We start from the raw sequence: 20737 nt of genomic DNA on the forward strand, positions 1-20737 counted from the left end.
GCAGGGCCAGGTTCTTTACAAGGCCTCTAGATGAAAATCCTTCCTTGCTGCTTCCAGTTTCTAGCAATGCCAGACATTTCTTGGCTTGTAGCAACGTCATTCCAGGCTTCATCTCTGACTTCACATGACCATCTTCACCCTATGTCTGCGCACATATCTCCCTCTTCTTTTTTTTAAGATTTTTTATTTGTTTAATTTTAGAGAGAAGGGAAGGGAGGGAGAAAGGGAAAGGAAAATCAATGTGTGGTTGCTTCTCACATGCCCCTCACTGGGGACCCAGCCTGCAACCCAGGCATGTACCCTGACTGGGAATTGAACCCATGACCTTTCAGTTTGCAGGATGACACCCAGTCCACTGAATTACACCAGCCGGGGCTCTGTCTTCTTAACCACATTAATTATATTGGATTGGGGCCTACTCTTAATGTCATCTTAATCTGATTACATATGAAAGACCCTATTTCCAAATAAGGTCAGATACCAAGGGTTAGCATTTCATTGTATCTTTTGGGCAGACACAATTCAACCCATAACAGTCTTCTCTCTGGATTTTCTCTCTGGAAGTATGTAGTCTTCAATTCATGTCTTTCCCATGTGCAGAATACATTCATCCCATTGCAGTATCCCAAAAGGTCTTAATTATTACAGTATCAACCCTAAGTCCAAAAACCTCATCTAAATATCCTTAACTCAAAGTTCTAAATGTTATGATCTTAATCATTTAAGTCAGTTATAGTTGAGATCTCTTGTGTGAACCATCCTGGGGCAAAATTATTCTATATCTATGGACCTGTGAAACCAGACAGTGAGTTATGTGCTTCCAAAAACAGTGGTGACACAGACATAGGATAGATGCTCCATCCCAAAAGGGAGTCATAGGGAAAAAAAGGGGGGGGGTCATGGGTTTCAAACAAGGCTGAAATCCAGCAGGGCAATCCCATCAGATTTTTTTCACTATTTATCTTCTAAAATTTTAAATGAGGTACACAAGAGAAAAAGGTTACTGAACACAGACACTATAGTTTGAAATACAGAATAGAATTGAATTTACCAAGACAGTGAAATAAAAGAAAAACTTGCCCTTCAGGCCTACTGACAGAGTATCTTGTTCATACAGGTACCATCCACTTCCCTTTCTTCTGATGGAAGTAGCCTAATGTCCACTCTTGAGTCCCCAGTCTTTCAGATGTTTGTGGGCACTATAGTTGGGGGTGGGAGTGTGGGGTAGGGGACATGGGACCCAGGCCTGGCTAATAAGAACAGCACCTCCTTCTGGTCATGGTGATGATTTTTAAGATGGCATGTGATCCAGTCAGAGCCAATGAAATGCCACCTGCAACTGTGGAACACCCATTGGAAAATAAGTCAAGATCTTTTTCAGCTGAAGTTAGGACTTGAGCTGGTAATCATTTTGCTAATCTATAGAGCTGGAGAACCAAGCCAAACAGCTGGAGAAAACCCAGCTGTGAGGCCATTGTTTAGGGCCCTATATCCAGCCATACCTAAAGGTAGAATCTCCTGGAATATTTTGTTGTGTGAGCCAGCAAATTCTCTCTTTGCTCAAACCAGTTTGATGCAGATTTTTGTTGTTGTCACTACCACTTTCTTTTAAAAGAATCTTAGGTGATTTATGGTCCAAGGAGAGGGGCAGTATCATCACAATGGAAAAGCTCAAGACAGAATTGAGCTATGGGTTGTTGTTCCAGCCATGATGAAGGAATTTGAATTGCAGGTGTTATTTAGTCTTCCTGTGCCCCAGTCTCCTTTTGTGCAATAGTGGCTTCAATCCTCACAAGTTAACTTGATACACTTTTCTATCAGTAGAGAGCAACTAGAATGCAAGCTCAATGTATATTCAAGCTACAGCATTTTCTTAACCACAGTCTGGGATGAGATGTCTGACATAATGTGCCACTTAAAATTGGGACTTACAGCCATTCTATCCATACTTCAACCAAGTCAATGTGATTATGGTGATATCTTAATTCTCTAGAAAAGTCAGTCTTTTTTGGATTACCATTACGAGGAGGCAGCACATCAATAGATGAAATACTAAAAAATTACTTGCTGGCTGGGAAATATTTGGGAAATAATTTCTATTTATAGGTATTTTATTGGCTTTCCTTAGTACAGCACATTTTTCTTCCAGAGCAGAACTAGGACTAGGGTGAAGCAGATAAGGCACCCAGAGTGTAAAGTTTAAGGAGGCACCTTACTTCAGCTGTTGTCACTGCATGCACGTGATCTCAACAGTGAGTGCCTCCTTAAAATTTGCACCCCAGGTGAGGAGCTTGTCTCATGCTCTGTCCAACTATAGAATGATTGACTGATCACTTTACTTGCTCATTTAGCCAGAGTACTTTTATTCTTTGGGGTTTTTTTGAATTGTAATAACCCAAGCTGTTTTTCTCTTGTGTAAAAGCCTAGCTTTGTTATGGACCCAGCAAGGGAACACATGTGTTTAGGCCCTCTGTTGAAGACCACAACTTTATAGGCTGAGATAAGCATAAAGAAAAGAAGTACAAGTTATGACTAGGACATAGGATACAAGTTTTTATAAAATAATTTTTATAGGGCAAATAAGAAAGTGAGATGTAAAACATGTTTTAAAGATCTTCAGAAGGATAACATTGACGGGGCTGGGCTGGGGGGGTCTAATCTGCCATTTGAGATTATTTCTCATTTATTGTCTGTGAATCTGAACTGCAGTTTAAAAAAGTCAAACTATAACAAATTCTCTGAGACAGAAGTCACCTTATTAACTTAGCATAGGTTCTTCATTATCCATTGAGAGTGTTTTCAGGCTTAAATGTTTGCATTATGAATGGTTGGGTACTCTTGTATGAAAACCATTTTGCGCTAAAGAAAAGCTCTCAGATTTGAAACCCCTTTTTAAAAGAAAAGATAAAATTAGCATTTTTCAAAGATATTGATGACTTTTCTCTTTCACATGACATATATGACATCTTTCTAAGACCTGCTATGTAGGCATTAGCGGTGGCTGCCACCAGGAAACATGAGTCCCCTGAGGACCAACCAGGTACATATAGTGTGATATTAATCAACATGGAGTTAGGGATTTGGAAATTTTAAATAATTTTAAGTCTTTGATTAAAAATTTAGTAGAAAAGGAAATTACACCTTACCATATATACACAATGAAATACGACATTTATAGTTAAGTTGTAAAGGATTATAGAGATACACAATAGTTCATTAAATTTTAATTGTTATTTATCATCATCATCATCATCACTTGGGCTTTTCCGCCCTGCTAGGCTAAACTGAAAACAAACTCTATTTAAAAGTAAACTATGAGAGGGGCAGGGGAACATTTAGAAGCTGTCTACAGGGAGCATGCACTACTCCTGGTCTTCACCTCTGGCTCTCTGGAACTTTCGAGAAGGCTCCTAGGACTGCTCAAACCCTGCAGGCAGTGTTGTCCCCCTCTGCCAAAAACAGTTGGGTGGGATAAAGCTCCCACTAAAGCACATTTAAGAACGTGTAACTAGTTTGCCATAGGAGTAAAAAGGTTCATTTGGGTTGTTGCTCCTATAACTTACAAGTTATATAACGGGGTGCAGCCAGGACGGGGGCCCCAGACAGGGATTTGTAATAGGGTCTAGTACTCAAGGTATCCAGGAAATATTAGAAAAATATGTAGGATGTCCTCATCCTCTCACAAAGCTGAGCTGGGGGAATAGGACAAGTGGAACAGGGCCACTGGGAGCTGTGTTGTATAGCAACAGCTTTGAAGCTAACCTCTGCATGGTCATTTAATATACCTATATTATCTAACTGGCATATATTTATCTATTTCATAGATATATTAAATAGCTGTGGCCATGCTTTGAGCCAGGGGGATGGAAGTGACTTCCACCCAAGATGTAACTGGGAAGTAACTCCCCCTTGTTATAGCACCTGCGTGAGAGCTTGGAAAAGATTGGCTCCATGCTATAGGGCCACACCTGCCCAGACTTATGATGGCAGCCTAGTAAAGCTGGAAGAATATGGGAATGCTGGCAGGTGTAACTATTGTAGGAGGAGTTGGAAATGGGGTTGCAGAGGTTTAAATCACTACACTGATAAATCCTTATCGGTGTAGCGATTTAACCCCAGACATGGCAGCCATGTGAGGAGAGAACCACATGGCTTTGGCAGAGTGGGGACCCCACAGCTTTGGCGAGAGTGAGAACCATGTAGCTTTGGGGTGCTCCCTTTTGCCACGTGGCTTAGGAAGCAGAAAAGACTTTTTTTCTGGAAGAAAAGGGATGAAAGGACTCTTGCTGGTGGGCCATGAGAAGGTGCCACATGGTTTTGGATTAACTGGAGATCACTGCTGTGACACAGCTGTTGGTGCCAGGAGCCCGAATCATGGACTTCTACCTCTTTTCCTGAGATACGGTACCCCAGACTAGGCAGAGGGAGAAGGAAGGACTGTGTGCCTATCTGGGTATCCTAAAAGACTTTAGTATTTTAATGAAGACATTTAGTCACTACTCTAAGTCTATATAGCTTTTAAATAAATATTCCCTTTCCTTTTCACAAATCTCTGGCATTGAGAGATGTCTTCCTCTGGTGCCAGGTGTAGCAAACCTAGTGGTGTAGTGGCCTGCCCAGGAGGGGGGCTCCAAGCTGAGTCAACAAGATCAGGAAGAGCAAGTAACTAAGTTACTGGGAAGTAAAAACAAAGAATTTTGTATTAACTCCTATCAGCAGTTCCGCTTTCTTGCTTCTGTAAACTGCTTCTTGCTTATGCGCCAAAAGTACTGGTCTGAGTGACAGACCGTCCCTTCACCCTATATAAGCAATTGCTCCCCACTGATCGGAGCCCAGAATTTGGAGACTGCCTCCTCTGGGTCCCCATGCATAAATAAAGTTCCACTCCATACACCCGAAAGCGGCTGAGTTGTTTTCTGTAACATTTGGTTCCCTGACTGGGAATCATTCACGCAAGCAGGCCTTTGCCTCTTGCAAAGGGGTGGGGGAGTGGCCGAGAGGGAGCCTGGCAGTGGAAGGGAAGCGTGCTCCCCTGTGATTTGGGGTCCCAGACACCTGGGGCTCCCTGGAAGTCATCCTCCGGACTGCTCTTCCACCTGGGCAGGTGGGGTGCGGACTGAAACTATCTAAACCTGAGAAGGGACCGATCAGTAAGTTCCCTGGGGACCAGAGCCCGAGACCAGTCCCACCCTTGTGGTGGAAGGAGAGACTGATCACCTCTCAGGCAGGCAATTAGCTATAAGTCCTCTGGAGGCCAATTGGCCATCTGGAAGGGGACACGTATCCCCACCTGGGCAGTCCTACTCCGGCAGGACTGTATAAACTCTGGATGTTTGTTGGAGTGTTTGTGTGTGAGTGACTGTGTTTGTGGCTCCATGGGTGAAAAACTTACGGAGCAAGAGTGGGCCCCAACCTGTGGTTCCTCGGTCTGTCATACGGCATAACAGCTGGGAGTTTAACCAGGATTCTACGCGGGCAGCCTTAGCTAAGACAGACCCAAGTACCTTGCGAGAAGAGAGGCCAGGCGGTCGAAAATGAAAACCCCATCCCTTTGTTTGTTTGTGCCGTTCTGGGAGGGTCACCTTGGGCAGGGGACCTTCCACTTCCACCTTGGGCAGGGGACCTTCCACTGTTAGACTTCATGCTGCAAAAACTCTGACCAACTCTGGAGCCAGGAACGGAGCACGGATGCCGGTCAGTTAGAGGTCTTTTGCACCTCTGAGTGGCCAACATTTGGAGTAGGCTGGAGTGTTCCTGAAGGAACACTGAACTTAGGTATAATTAGGGCAGTCCACCTTATAGTGACAGGCAAGCCAGGACACTCCGATCAGTATGTTTACATAGACCGCTGGCAAGAATCAGCACAGGACATGCCATCAGTGTGCAGGTCAGAAGCCTAAGACAGTAGGAAAGGCTGGCGGTAGGCGAAAAGTGGTGCAATCCAGTGTTTTAGTCGCCCAGTCAAGAGAAACACGCCACCCTCCACCCCCCACACATTTTCAAAGGAGAGCCAGAGGAAGAGCCACCTATCCCCTATATGCTCTGGAAACTCTCGGCCAGACCCAGGGAAGCAAAGACCCTTGTCTGCGACCTAGATTCCAGCTCCTGCCGGTCTCTGGCTGCAGAGTAGAGACCCTGTTCAAAGGGGTCGGCCTCTCTAAAATATGGCCCAGCATAACAGAGCAGTCACCCAGTGAGGCGGCAAGCAGTGACCCCCCTTCCCTGACCACCCCGCTGGAGGGATAGGAGGTGGCTGAGGCCCACATGGCCCCCTGCACCTGGTCCTGCTAAATGGGTCGCCAAGGAGACAAGCAGCGCTACCTCAGCCAAGCCCCTGTGATTGAGCCAGGAGCCAGCTGTGAAGACCTCCTGGGCCTGCGCTGGCTGCCCCGGGCAGTGGGTGCTTTAGGAAACCAGATACCTCCTGAGAGCAGGGAGCCACCAGATTGCTTAAGAAAGGAAATAGACAGGCACACCGTAGCATGGAACGAGACCAGTGCGCCTATTGCAGAGAGAAGGGGTACTAGAAAAAAGAGTGCCCCAAAAGGAAAAAGAAAAAGCCTACTGACAGGTGACAAAGACCGGGGTTACAGGTGCCTACAGTCCTCAAGTTAGCTGGCTTAGACCCAGACCAGACTGCTGCAGGGCTTCAGAAACTATCTCACTCCCCTTGGTGAGGCCCTGGCCAGAGGTCTACAATCATTCACCAAGAAGGAGATTGACCCAGGGTTACTGCGGTGTGTAGATGACCTCCTTTCAGCCTCACCAACCTGAGACCGGTGCTGGGAGGGCCCTTGCCAGCTGTTCGAACTGCTAATCAAGACAGGGTACTGGTTGTCCTTAAAGAAGGGGCACAAATAGAAACAGAGTGGGCATGACAAGCTGGAGGACAGGAAACTACTGAAGGGAACTGGAAGTTGCCAGACGGGAAAATATGTCTCCCAGGGGCAAGCCAGAAATCTAGTGAGGCAGTGCCACAGCCTCACTCACATGGGCAAGACGTCCCTAGAAAACCTGTTTAAAAGGTACCCTTACTTCCCTAACCTGGCTGCACTCTGTGCCTCTGCAGCAGCACAGTGTGTTATGTGTGCCTGGAACAATGTGGCAGGGCATTCAGGGAGGCAGCCATTTGAGGACTTGCAAGTAGACTTGACTGAAGTCAGACCCAGCCGAGGGTATAAGTACCTCTTAGTCTTCATCTGCACCTTTTCTGGGTGGGTAGAAGCCTTCCCCATGAGGACTGAGAAAAGCCGAGAAGTCACCCAGGCCCTGATGAGGGAAATCATCCCAAGGTACGGATTGCCCCTGACTATTGGGAGTGACAACGGTCCGGCTTTCATCTCAAACATAAAGAGGAGGTAGCAAGGCTCCTCCATATCACATGGAAATTGCACGCTGCACACTGACCCCAGAGCTTGGGAAAAGTAGAGCGCATGAACTGGACTCTCAAGGAAACTCTAACAGAGTTCCACCAGGAGACTGGACTACCTTGGACTGATTTGCTGCTGCTGGCACTACTTAGAGTTAGGGATGCCCCTGACCCTTCAGGCTATACCCCATATGAGTTAGTCTTTGGGAGGCCTCCTCCCATCCTCAGAATAGATAAAGGGGGACCCCAGACAGCAGGAACTCCTGTGGTGACGTTGCCTTTTGGGGAGGTGAGGCTCACTATGGCTTCTCCTGCCCTGCAGGTGGGAGAAGTCTCCACCATGGATTCACAGCCTCTGCAAGTGGGCTCTGCTCACCCGCCGAACCAGGGGTTGGCAGGGGCTTCCTTGCCTCCTGAAAACAAAGCCGCAGGGCCCCCACCTTCACAGGTGGGTGGACCTCCACCCCACCTCCATTGATGACTGCAGCCTCGGTGAACCGCCCCCAATGGGTGGAGGGTGGCTTTGTGGTGCCCCCACACCCACAGGTGGAAGGGGCCTTGGGGGCTCCAGGGCTCCTGAAACCAGAGTCCTGGGACCTTCACAGGTGGGCAGAACCAGAGTTGGGGTGCTGCCATTTTGGATAAAATGGATGAGCCATGTGAGTGCCCCACCTTGGAGAACAAAGCATTCATGGGTGCCACCATCTTGGAACTGGATAAGGCTTCTCTTCAGATTATGGGCTTGTATGCTGCTGCTGTGTGGGCACTACAGCAGTCAGGTTCTATGTGTAACTGGTTCTGATAGGAATGGCTCTGGTTTTGAAGGTCATAAACTAACATCCAAGGGTGACCACCTGATTTATAGGGTGTTTGCAAGGTGCAAAATGGCTCCCTGAATCTAGGGACTTTTAGTAGAAAGTACCTGTAGTGCTAGGGACTTTGGGCTGCCACATACTGAGTTTAAGTATAGTCCTTCCCAGTGTAGAAAAAGAACCAAGAATAAAAGAAAATAATAAATAAATCTAGATAAGTAGAAATATATATAAAAGATATGAAAATTTTAAATCTGGAGTAAAGGAAACTTCAACTACTTGTTTTATAGTTTCATACGAAAAAAGCAAATTTCTCACATTTGCTTTTGGTTCTGTTTCTGATCAGAAACCTGTATTGTAAGACCTAGTGAAGGTCACTGTAGCCAGTTGGGGAGAGTGCCTTTGCCACCCAGGACCCAGGAAGGGTCATTTGGGGCTGATAAGTGCTTCAGCCTGAGGCAAAGCAGCATGTCTCTGCAATGAGACCAGGCCTGAAGGAGCATGTGTCTGTGAGGCACCAGTGGATGCATTGGTTCAAGAGAACGCCTCTACCTGTGTATTGTTCCGGAACTCTGTGTTTTGGATTTTGCTCTGTATCTGGTCTGAAAAGGAAATTGAAGATTCCAGAAAAGGTTGAAACTTCATACTCCATAAGAAAGTCAACAAAGGAAAGTATAAGATAGATGTGTAGATAGAGAAAGTGTGTGAAAGGATGTAGAAGTTTTTTGGATGTTGCAGAAGGTTTGTAAAAAGCTACACAGATAGAAGAGGTTATGTAAAAGGTTGTAGAAGTTGCAAAAGTTTTGGAAAGGAATTATGCGGGGTTAGTAATAGAAGGTATAAGACATGGAGATGTAATCTTAGTGGGTATCAGAAGGAAAAGGATTTTCCATCATGCTTTGTATTTTTCTCCTTACCTGATCCCTCCAGAATTTGGCACTCTGAAAGAATGAATGATGATGTAAGGTTTCTTTGCATAAAACCAATAAGACCAGTCATTAATAGTGGTTTTGTTAACCAGGACTTTGACTGGAATGTCATGCCTGAAGGAGGCGTGTATGGGTTTTGGTGGTTCCCAGAAAGCTCAGAAAAACTGGGATTGACCTGTGAAGCTAGTGAAAGCCCACAAGAAAAGCCTGGTACTTTGGTTGGTTGTGCGGTTCGAGCCAGTCTTTCTATGGAAGGAACAAAGGTTGCCTTCCTGAAAGATGGCTAAAAGGAACCTGTAGGCACAATGGAGGCTCAAGGATTTGAATGAAACAACTGGTACGGGCGAAGCCAGATGGCGGATGTGTGGCTCTGCTTCTGTGCCCCAAGGGGCAGACTGAGAAGTCAATCTAAGGGTTCCCTGTGTGAGTTCCAGCAAAGTGGACTTAAGGATCATTCATAAGTGATCCAGGCTGCTCTTGGTGTGTTTATGCAAATGAACAGTTAAAATCAAACGTGGGACCCAAAGTAGTCCCTGTAATAACAGTGAGGGCGATCTTAAGGACAAAAATTATAGTTCAAGGAAAATCACTATGCTCAGTATTGGACATCAGAATGGAGCAGCTGTCTTAAAAGTTTGTTTTCATTTGAAAGTTGAAACCAGGTTTGTGATATCACCAAAGATGTACAATTTACAGGTGCAAAGGACCTGTCAAATTGCCACTGTTAAATGTCACTGCAGGAAGGACCTTGCAATGGAATGTCTTCCCAAAAGTAGTCTCAGAGGTGCGGAGACTGCTTTAGAGATTGTTGTGTGAATTAACCTGTATGTTCTTCTGTTTTCATAGGGTGTATGCCTATGACCTGCCTATGCCTGTGAGTGATTGGTTAAAATGTAGGCCTTACTTAAGGAGCCCATCTTCATCATCACCCCCCTGAGACTCAATGATTTGATTGAACTAAGTAGTTAGGTTGATAAAGGGTTGGGGCGGTCTGTGGGCTTCACTTTAGAACTGATTTTCTCTCTTCTGTCTTGATGGCTTGGACAGAAAGGGCTCAGAAATCTAAAAGGAGAGAAATCCTAATATATTCCCCTTGGCCCGAGTGAAGTATAGCGGGCCACAAGAGTTTTGGATAGGTGTAGCATGCCTTGTACACCTTCCACTAGATAAGCCATTCTTTATTAAAGTCCCTGCCTTTGTCATTTACTAGTTATGATTTAATTGTGCTTCTGATTTCTTGCCTAATCTGTCACCTCCAGCATATGACCTGACCAGAAGGGCAACGGTCCAGTAATGCCAGCCTTTGGACACCAAGCCTGCGACTTCCTGGTGACAGCCAACTGACCAGGACCCTGTAAGGTCCTTCCCCTTGCAGGAAGGACTCCCTCCGTGCTGCACCCCTCCTTCTCTTTCAGGGTACCCCTGACCTAAGGGTAGGTAGGACAACGTCCATGTCCAGCCAGAAGTAGTTACAAGAAGATGAGACCTTCGTCCACTGTCCTTTATATAATTCCAGAAGGAAAGAGGGTTTTCAGAACCCCTCCCTGATGGTAAATCACAGGAGGAGAAAAATGATGAGGAAAGAAACCTCATTAATGCTCTGAATCCAGGGAAAGGGGGGACTTGTACGTTCCTAGGAGAGGAATGTTACTACTATGTAAATCAGTCGAGGATCACAGCAAAGAAAGTTAAAGAAATCAGAGAGAATATAAACCGCCACACCAAAGAAACAAAAAGTTAAAATTAGAGAAATTGAGAAATAAATCCTCAAGCCTGGCTCCAGCGGCTACTTCCCTTTCTAGGACCCCTAATTATTATCTTCTTAAATTTAAGCTTCAGCCCCTATATCCTTCGGATCATAGTCCAGAACTTAAGAAGCAACAGTTACCCACAGGGCAACTGCCAAGATCTTGTCCCTCCAGTGATACCGTTATCAGAAATTGCAGCAGCCCCCTGACGCACGAGAATAACCATAAAGTAATGCTAGAGCAGTCAACAGCACTGTCCAGCGTCAAAAGGGGGGAATGTAGCTTCCTGCCCAGGAGCGGGGGGGGGGGGGGGCTCACAGCGGAGTCAACAAGATCAGGAAGAGCAAGTAACTAAGTAACTGGGAAGTAAGGACAAAGAATTTCATATTAACTCCTATCAGCAGTTCCACTTTCTTGCTTCTGTAAGCCGCTTCCTGCTTTCGTGCCAGAAGTAATGGTCTGAGTGACAGACCATCCTCTCACCCTATATAAGCAATTGCTCCCCACTGATCAGGGCCCAGAATTTGGAGACTGCCTCCTCCGGGTCCCCATGAGTAAATAAAGTTCCACTCCATACACCCGAAAGTGGCTGAGTTGTTTTCTGTTAACTGTGGGAGGTCCTTTCGATAATAGTATATTGTACACCCCCTTTGGGTCTGTCCTGTAACAGTCATACCGTTGGTATCCACGGCAAATGAATCATGCTTTAATTTGTTCACAGGAGACCAAAGCCCCTCATGCCCTCTGCACTCAGACAATGATTTATCCAAATCATTGAGCATCCAGTTCCTGCATAAAGCCAGGGTGGAGAAGTGATATTATGAGGAGCTGGCAGAAGGCTGTATAACAGCTTTCCCTTCCTACTTTCTTACATGGTCTTCTTCCCCACACTCAGTCATCTGGCTTCACTTCTACAGAAAGATCAATTCCCAAAGGATCACTCCAATGTTGACCACTTCAGTAGCCCCATCCCCTGAGATATCAAGAAGTGGCAGGTGTCTGAAGACAGCCAGGCAAAATGTGATAGGGTGTTGTTTACACAGTCTCACTTAACCTGAGTCCCTTTCCCAACTATTGGTTCTCCCCTCTCTGCCCACAGACAGTTCTCAAAATAAAAACACCTTACTGCTGCCCTGGCCAGGTGGTTCAATTGCTTGAAGGGTACTCCCCCTCACCAATGGGTTGAGGGTCTGATCTTGGCCAGAGGGTGGTCAATCAAGATGTTTTCCTCTCATATCAATGTTCCCCTCTCTCTGAAATCATATGAAAACATATCCTCTGGTGACTATAAATAAAAAAACTTAAAAAACACACCTTACTGTAAACAACACACTTAATGTCTGCACACTCCTAGAAGGTACATGGGGTACCTGGTCAATTGCCTTTCTGCTGACAAAAATGCTTAAGTTCATCAAGATAAAGCCTCAGAACCTGGACAATGACCTGCTCCCCACAGGGTACTGTGGTGTGACTTCTTTCCTGGAGGAGGCTGAGGCTGTCCAAGTGGCCCCACCTAGTCCCAGCTCTCTTCCACACTCCCATGCTAAGCCCCAAATCACAACTTCCCAATGCTTCTCCTACCCTTAAATCTTTTCACTTCCGTCATGTTGAATGATGTTTGGTATTCAAATTTATATTGTGGGTTATTATAATAATTTTTCAAGTCAAAATAGATGAAGATTTTAGGTACAGTTAATTTACTTGGTCCCACACAACCATAACTCTGATGTTCCTCAGTCACACCTATATTCAATTTCTGCCATCTTCTCAAGTGAAGGTCCATCCAGTGGTCGCAGGTCAGAGCGCCCCTCTCCTCGTGGAAGGCCCTCAGGCCTCGCTGGCTGCCTTCTGAGTGTTTACCGCCCCTCCGGGAAGAATTCACCCTCCCCGTCCACCCCCCCCCAGACACACACACTCCCAAGTCAACTGGAGGAAGGGAAAACCTCGGCCATTTCTCATTCCAGGAGCAAGAGGGCGCGAGATCGCACTGCTGCGGGAGGCCGCGGGCTAAAGCTCTCGCCCAGGGCCCAAGGGGCGGGGCGGGGGCGGGGCGGGGGCGGGGCGGGGGCGGGGCGGGGGCGGGGCGGGGGCGGGGCTCCTGGGTGTGCGCTGTGCTGTGCGCCTGGTGGGGCGGCTTGTAACCTGGGGATGGGCTCTGCGGCAGGCGGTGGTCCCGGCGAGGCCTTGAGCGAGTCTGGCTTCCCTTCACAAGGGGCAGCACCGGCTGGTCTCTGGTGGGTACCTTCCTGGTGGTCCACCCCTAGCGTGGGAGGAAGCGCCGCCTCCTTTCCCAGAGATAAGTCCGTTCCCTTTTCTGCGTTGCCAGTGGGGATTGGGGCAAATTTTTGGAAGGCTGGGAAGAGCCCGTCGGGGAACCCAAGTTCTGGAGGGGCCCTTTGCGCTCTTGGTGACCTTATCGTCACCAATTTGAGGAGTTGCGTTAAGGGGGCAGGGAGGCCTGTAGTGGCCCCCTCACCCAAGTTTGGGGCCTAGGACCTCCATGTGAAACCCTTGCCCCACGAGTGAACTTAAAATTATTCGTTTTAGAGGCGAGTTCCACTTGCCCGTCCGTTCTGCCTTCTGCTCACTCTCAGTTCGTCCGCACTTAAGTTCCCCATTTTGCTTCCACTCTGTGTTTGTGCAAAAGAGGCCTCACCTTGTGAGTTCACATGCCATGTCAATTTGTCTTTTGGCAAGGACACACTTGTCTTCAGCCCTGTCGTTAGTAATTCCGTGGATACCCTAAATTCCATCGTTTTCTTTTTCAAAGATTTGGGCTCTTGGTTTTCTTTTAAAACAAAACTCTATTGAGGAGTTTAATATCCTACTGTGCGATGGATTTGGTCACATCCATTTCCTCCCCCAGGAAATTACTGAATGACTGAATGACTGAATTCTTCGGCTTCTATTCATTCTGTATTCATGCTGCCCCGGCATGGTGTCTGGCAGTCAGTACTCAGCCAATAATATTGAATGAATGGCTGAATGAAAGGAGAAACAAGGCAGGCTTGAAAGGGACTTACCTGGTGCCCATTCTGTTTTGGTTTTTTGAATTTTATGAATTTTAGGTTTTTACTTTTATTTTTCCCTTTTAAATTTCTTTACTATACTATTAACTATTATATAAAGAGGAGTCTAGGATAGATATGATTGTAGTAAACTTAATGATGTGTGCTTTTTTAAAAATCTCGTTCATTTGTTTTACAGTTATGTTTGCATGGAATTTGCCACACTAACTTCCATACAGGTGATAATGTTAGTATTAGCATACTTAAAGTTGAACTATCTGTAAGTTCTAAGCAGAGCAAAGTGAAGGGATAAGCTTGGTTTGGGGCAGATAAAATAAAACTAATTTTAGCTCTATTTGTCTTTGTATATCACGATTTTAGGTACTGAAACTAGAGTTTCAAATATGTGATTTGATTTTCGACCAAAAAAAGTTTATTTAGTTTTTTAGAATTACTTGTAGTCTGAGATTTAGAATTCCCAAGAGTAGCATGGGGAGGTAGACTGGACTGGGAAGTGGAAATGGCCTGTGCCTGACTCAAAAGTAGTATAAAGATGAAATTTATTTTAGGTTCTGATTCTACTCTGTCCCCCGATTGTCTTCATTTTCTTCAACTTCTTAGTATAGTTTTGAGGAAAAGTTAACAACTTTCCTTCTTGCAGAAACTGTAGGCCTAATCTGGCCTGAAAGTTTTACCTCCTGGTACTTCCAAAATCATCATGTTAAGCATCTACAAAGTTAATTTACCAAATCCAGCATCTGCTCCATTAATTTGGTTCATTTCCATTTCCTATATATTAGGCACTGAGTTTGGCAGCTGGTTAAAATGATGAAGGGCAGGATTCTTCCTCTAGGAGCTTAACTTCTCAGGAGAGAAGACTCTCAAACAGATGAATTGCAATACATAAGTATTGAGAAAGTGTGGGCTTTGGAGGTGCACAGAGCCCATTAAGTTCTGATTTTCCCACAGTCATTCAGTGACCTCAGCCTTCTTTTTAACTTCTTAAAGTGTGTTTTACCTGTAAAAGGTGAATGGTAGTTCCTGCCGTAGGATCATGTGGCTTAGGTGAGAAACCTGTACAAAGTACATAGTACACTTCCTGGCATCCAGTAGATGTGGATGTGTGGGTTTTATTCCTGGCCCTCTCAGGGCTAGAAGGTCATTGACGTCATATTAGTAATTTTTGTTTTTATCAAGATATTGAAATGCTTTTGGAAGGTATAAAATTTGCTGCCAGCTTTTTAGCCTATGACTTGGTTTAACATGTTTAAATTTTCCTGAAATATCTATGGCCTCGATAATCAATTCACTGTCCCTAATTTATAACTGTGGAATAATTGGTGCTTTGTACTGAACCTCATTAGATGCCAGACAGTGTCCTAAGAACTTAACATGTATTTGCTAATCTAGTACCTGTGTGCATGCTGTGCTTGATGCAAACAACTAGTCCTAAGAGAAACCAGGCCCAAATCACACAGCTAATAATGACTATAGCTAACATCTGTGAGCTCTTTGATGCCTTGTGCAAGGTGGCGGACTTAGTAAGACTTGATGTAAGACTTAAAACTCCCACTCTGCCAAGCTATTAAAATTTAGATTTCATTACATTTAATATTAGACTGTAAGGTTTAAAAGGTCTGAGCTATTTGAGAGCAGTCGGGTATAATTTGTTGCGGTGAAGTATGTCATTAGGAATGAGAAGAATGTAGGAAAAAGTGATATTTAGAACTTGTACTTCAATAGGTACATTTAATAAATATGCATGTAAAATGTAATAAAGGCATGATTACTCATATGGCAAATATTGTTAGTGTGACAAAAATTTTTCATTTGTGAAAACTTCTACCAAAATTCTAATATAAATTGATCTGTTCATTTGCAATAAAATTAATGTTATAAAAACCAATTTTTATAAACCTTTCCAAGAATTTTTTATGATTAAAAATAGGTTTTTTATATCAAACTGATTGTATTAAAGACTTTTAAAATAATTTCTTTTTATTGTATTTTTTCCATTACCATTCCCCCTCCCCCTGCAATCATGACTTTTTCCCACATTTAGAAGTTTAAATAGAAGTGTAAAGTCTTGCAATTCTTCTACTGTGTAAGCTATTTTCTCCTGGGTCTTACTATTGTNAGAATTTTTTATGATTAAAAATAGGTTTTTTATATCAAACTGATTGTATTAAAGACTTTTAAAATAATTTCTTTTTATTGTATTTTTTCCATTACCATTCCCCCTCCCCCTGCAATCATGACTTTTTCCCACATTTAGAAGTTTAAATAGAAGTGTACCTAGGTTTTTCCAACATGTATATTAGAGAAAGTCTTGCAATTCTTCTACTGTGTAAGCTATTTTCTCCTGGGTCTTACTATTGTCGAAGAAAAAGGGGCTCTGTAATAAAGCTAACCAAAAGTAACCTCAGAGGATGATCTGATCATAAATTCCTAACTGGGAAGGTCCTGGTAGGTAGTCACACCCCAAGCCTGTAACTTCTTTGGTGAAAGGTTTAGGCAGGTCCTGCCCTTGGTTTCTGTTAACACACAGTCGAAATACCTTTTTAGATCCCCTCAGAAGTATAACCACCTTTGAGAGTTAGATCCCCTCAGAAGTATAACCACCTTTGAGAGAGCACATAATTAACTATCCTAATGATCTAATCATGGAGGTTTCCCTGCATTGCTTTATCCCATTTTCATGTAATATTCCTTCTGCTTCCTCTTTAATTCCAAGTGTGTAAAAGAAACTGAAAACTGTCATTCAGGGAAGCATTTTCTGTCTGTTGGGGTCTTGCTTCTAGGCGTGTCCTTTGTGTGGCTCAAATAAAGTCTAATAAACTCAAAACTTTTCTACACATTTGGAAATTCTTAAATTGAGTATAAGAGTCCCTGAAACATGCTGATATTTGACCCATTATGGATCTAGTGGCAACAAGAGGTGATAATTATGGGTCTGGAGGAGGATGAGTATCTCTTTCAAGGTGACACTGTGATAGGGTTCTTCAGCCAAGGAAGGCTAGTCATAGCACTACTAACTTACATCCATTATCACGGTATGCTAAGAGTGACTCACAGGTTTGAGATTCTTAGCTTCATTTGCATTCTACTAGATTTTTCTGTTGTAAGTTTCAGTATCATTATTTCTCAGTGTCATAACTTTCACATAAGAGAGTTGTAAAGACTGTGAATCTCACTACTCTTATAATTCAGACACTTGCTCTGTTAAATTTTGTGTTTGGTGTTCAGAAATATTGGTCCTATGGTTTCAAGAAATAAGAGATTATAGTAGGACTGCCATGGAAGGTGTCTGATTCTCAGACTATAATCTTGAGCTTGTCTTTTTCTTTCTGTAAGTGATGCAGTGCACTCAGGAGAATCAATTACATAGCACAGTCCTTGTCATTGCTACTGTCGTGATGATCCAGTATAGTAGCCACGTGGGCTCTCAAGGCATTTGCTCTAATAAGTACTTCATCGCAATCAGCCACCGGTGACGATTTAATTAACTGCAATGTCTCTGTAGGTCATGGGTAACTGACATCTAATTTCTTGCAGGTGAGGGCCTCTGTGCTGCCCTCAAACCCAAACACAGGACCAAATCCATTCTCAAATCCCAGCTTTGAGTGCCTGTCTCCTCAGACTACTCCCAGGAACAGGAACATCAGGGTCCAATCAGCAGACAACAGTAATGTGAACAAAAGAAATTTGCTATGAAGAATTGTGACTTGTAAAAGGTGAGTAACAAACTAGAACTGGTAAGTGCAAAAAGCAGTTATTACCTCTAGGGCCAAGAAGAATAAAGTAGGAAGGCACTAAGAACTTAGAAAAGCTCTCCCACCACTTGCCTCAAGGCTGATTCAGACCTCCTGGGAGAAGCTTGGCTGCCTGGGGAGCCCATAGCTTGCAATAGCCAGGGAAACATGCTGGAGGGTTATGAGCCAGGGCTGACCCAGAAACACAGTGAGTTGGGTGGTGGGGTGGGGGGTGCAGGGGAGAAAGTTGCTGGAGGGCATCAGCAGCCTGGAGTTGGTCTGTAAGGGCTGCTGAAATGAGCACTCCCTGGCCTCTTACAAACAGCTCCACTGGCTACCGTGCCTAAAACCAGCACACCAAAATTCAGAAGAAAGTCCCTTTCAATGCCCTTTCAGTGCCCTCTATTGTCAAAGCCTCTACTGACATTGAGCCAGCTGGCAAAGGAGCAATGTAGTGATGAGAGGCAATAAGTGGCTAACTGGCAGAGTGAATACATTTTGTGCGTTTAACTGATGACGAGAAGGCCAGTATAGCTGGGATGAGTGAGTGGGACAGACACATTGGTGGGAAAAGAGGTCAGAGAAGCAGAGAGGTAGATGAGACCAGATCATGTGAGGCTTTATAGATCGCAGTAAAAACACTGGATTTTAAGCATTAGGAAAAAGCATGGACAGTTGAGAGCAGAAATGGGATGTGATCTGGTTTATTTCAAAAGGCCAGTCTCTGGATATGTGACTTGGGGGCAAGAGTAGAGATAAGGGAGGCTCTGATTACTGACAGCCAGCCTTCCCATGCTCCATCTTCTCCGGGCTACAATCTCCCTCCTGTCTTAGTTGGGCTGAGACAACTAAGGGGCCAGGCCTTCCTTACTTTCAAAAGTCCTACTTTTAGAGAGCATATTAAATGATTATTCAGCACTAACACATGTTGAATGCTCTCCTTTTCTGAAAACAAGCTTGACATTTCAAGGTTCTTAGGTAGAGTTCTAGAGGTGACTGTCAGTCACCTCACTGCTGTTTGGGGAATGCCTGAAATACAGGGCATTCCTCAGGACCCTCTCCTTCAACACCTAAGAACCTCCCCTTTCTGCCCTTTCTTCATACCAGCGGGTACCAGCCCATCAACCTGATTCCTGCTGTAGAGAGCTGGCATTCCTCTAGCTGAAGGTGCTGTAGAGAAGACTTGGGAGAGTCCCATTGACAGCAGCCTGACTTTAAGGACCACCATCCCCACAAAGGAGCTTGCAGAAGTCTTTCCAGAGTTCTAACAAGATGTTTAAGATGACAGCCATGTGCAGAATGTCGAGCTATCTTTCATTTTGCACTGGACCTTGGAACAGAGGCCAGGTTGCCTGCCTTGGCTGACTTCATTGCCTCCCTCACCAGATCGAACTTTTTAAATAGTTGAAATAGAAGTTTGTCTCATGATGCCTCTGTACCTTCTACCCAAACCCTCTTGCACCTTTTTTTCTTGTTTCTTCCTCTCTCCAGTCTCTCTTCTTAGTGCTGACAATCATTGCTCCCATTTCCCATCAAAACATACTCCAAATCTTTTATTCATACCCATAGACCTTTGGTTTCCACAGGAAAAAGTTTAAGAAGTCTCTTTTTCTAAGGACCTTGGCATTTTAATAGAAATCAAAGTCTGACATTGTTCTAAATAACTTGGTGAGCTCGCTAAAATGCAGATATTGATGGGTTCCAATCTCCAAGAATCTAATTTAATAGTTTTGCGGTAGTGTTCAAGAATATATATTTTAATCAAGCACTCCAGGTGATTCTGATGAATAAGTTAAAGAGAGGAGACGCTAATGCTAGAATTGCACGTCAGTTGTGAGAGAAGAAGGTTTTATTGGGTATCAGGAATCCTGCCACACCAATAATTGCATGCAAATATAATAACGATGTTTTCTGATCCCAAAATTGGGTCATGTAGAGTATCAGTGGGGCCTCATTGAAACACCTGGGATAGTTCCTTTGCCTGAAAGTGACCAGAGGTGACCTCGGAAGATGGTTTGCTATTCACTTGACCCAGAAAACCCCACAAAATCATGAAAATCAAATCTTTGGTTCAAATCTTTGTGTGCAGTTTAAGAACACTCATGAAACTGCCCAGGCAATCAAGGGTGTGCCTGTTTGAAAGGTCACTAAGTATCTGCAAGATGTGTCCTATTCTATCGATACAATGGTGGAGTTGGTAGCTGCACCCAGGCCAAACAGTGGGGCTGGACACAGGGTGTCTTTTTGAGCCAATAGTGGCTCAAAAAGAGTACTGAGGTTTTGTTGCACATGCTTAAAAATACAGAAAGTAATGCTGAGCTTAAGGGTTTAGATGTAGATTCTCTGGTCACTGAGCACATCCAGGTGAACAAAACTCCCATGATACAATGCAGAACTTATAGAGCTCATGGGTGGGTTAACCCATACACAAGCTCTCCCTGCCACACTGAGATGATCCTACTGAAAAAGAGCAGATTGTTCCTAAACCAGAAGAGTAAATTGCACAGAAGAAAAAGATAGCCCAGAAGAAAGTGAAGAAACAAAAGCTTATGGCCTGGAAGTAACTTCAGCATAAAATAAATACTAATAAAAGTAAAAGCAGGAAAAAAAAGAGAAAGAAACACCTGGGCTAAATGGTCAACCTACTTGATGGGGTAATAGGGGTTTTGATGTTATTTAAGTTATTCAAGAGTACCAAGTCCTGCCCTTCCTCTCCTCTCATTGGGATTCCCCAGGAAATCATACACATGGGACTGTAGCCAATTAAAAATATAAGCGCTATTTTATTGTTAGCTGGAATAATGTCTAATAATGAGTACAGTATAGGGCTCTGTGAAGGCTGGTTTGGAGCCCATCATTCTGGCTCTTTAGTCAGTTTAGGGTCTTTTACTCCCCCATTTCCCACAACCCAGATTCTTGCACTGATATGTCCAAATATGCCTGTAAAGAGCAAGAGATTGAGTAACTTCAGAGCCCACTTATCTGGCAAAGCCATATGGAAACAGGGTGAGAGAGAGAAGAAAAGATATAGAGATATAGGGAGAGAATCCATAGTTCTGCTTACTATATGGAGGCAGGAAAAATAACATATAAGACAGTGTCATGTATGTGTACTGATT

At 44.2% G+C, this 20737-nt stretch overlaps 1 long non-coding RNA gene across 1 annotated transcript; it reads left to right on the forward strand.

The window, feature by feature from the left end:
* Positions 1–12971: 12971 nt before the first annotated feature.
* LOC118999982 (uncharacterized) lies at positions 12972–19762 on the forward strand. Its single transcript, XR_005069213.1, has 3 exons — positions 12972–13092; positions 17422–17600; positions 18726–19762. It is a non-coding gene; the product is annotated as an uncharacterized LOC118999982 (long non-coding RNA).
* The last annotated feature ends 975 nt before the right edge of the window (positions 19763–20737 follow it).

This window comes from Sturnira hondurensis, unplaced genomic scaffold (genome assembly GCF_014824575.4).
Source record: "Sturnira hondurensis isolate 20B ecotype Veracruz unplaced genomic scaffold, ASM1482457v3 Scaffold0015509, whole genome shotgun sequence".
Classification (NCBI taxonomy): Eukaryota; Metazoa; Chordata; class Mammalia; order Chiroptera; family Phyllostomidae; genus Sturnira; species Sturnira hondurensis.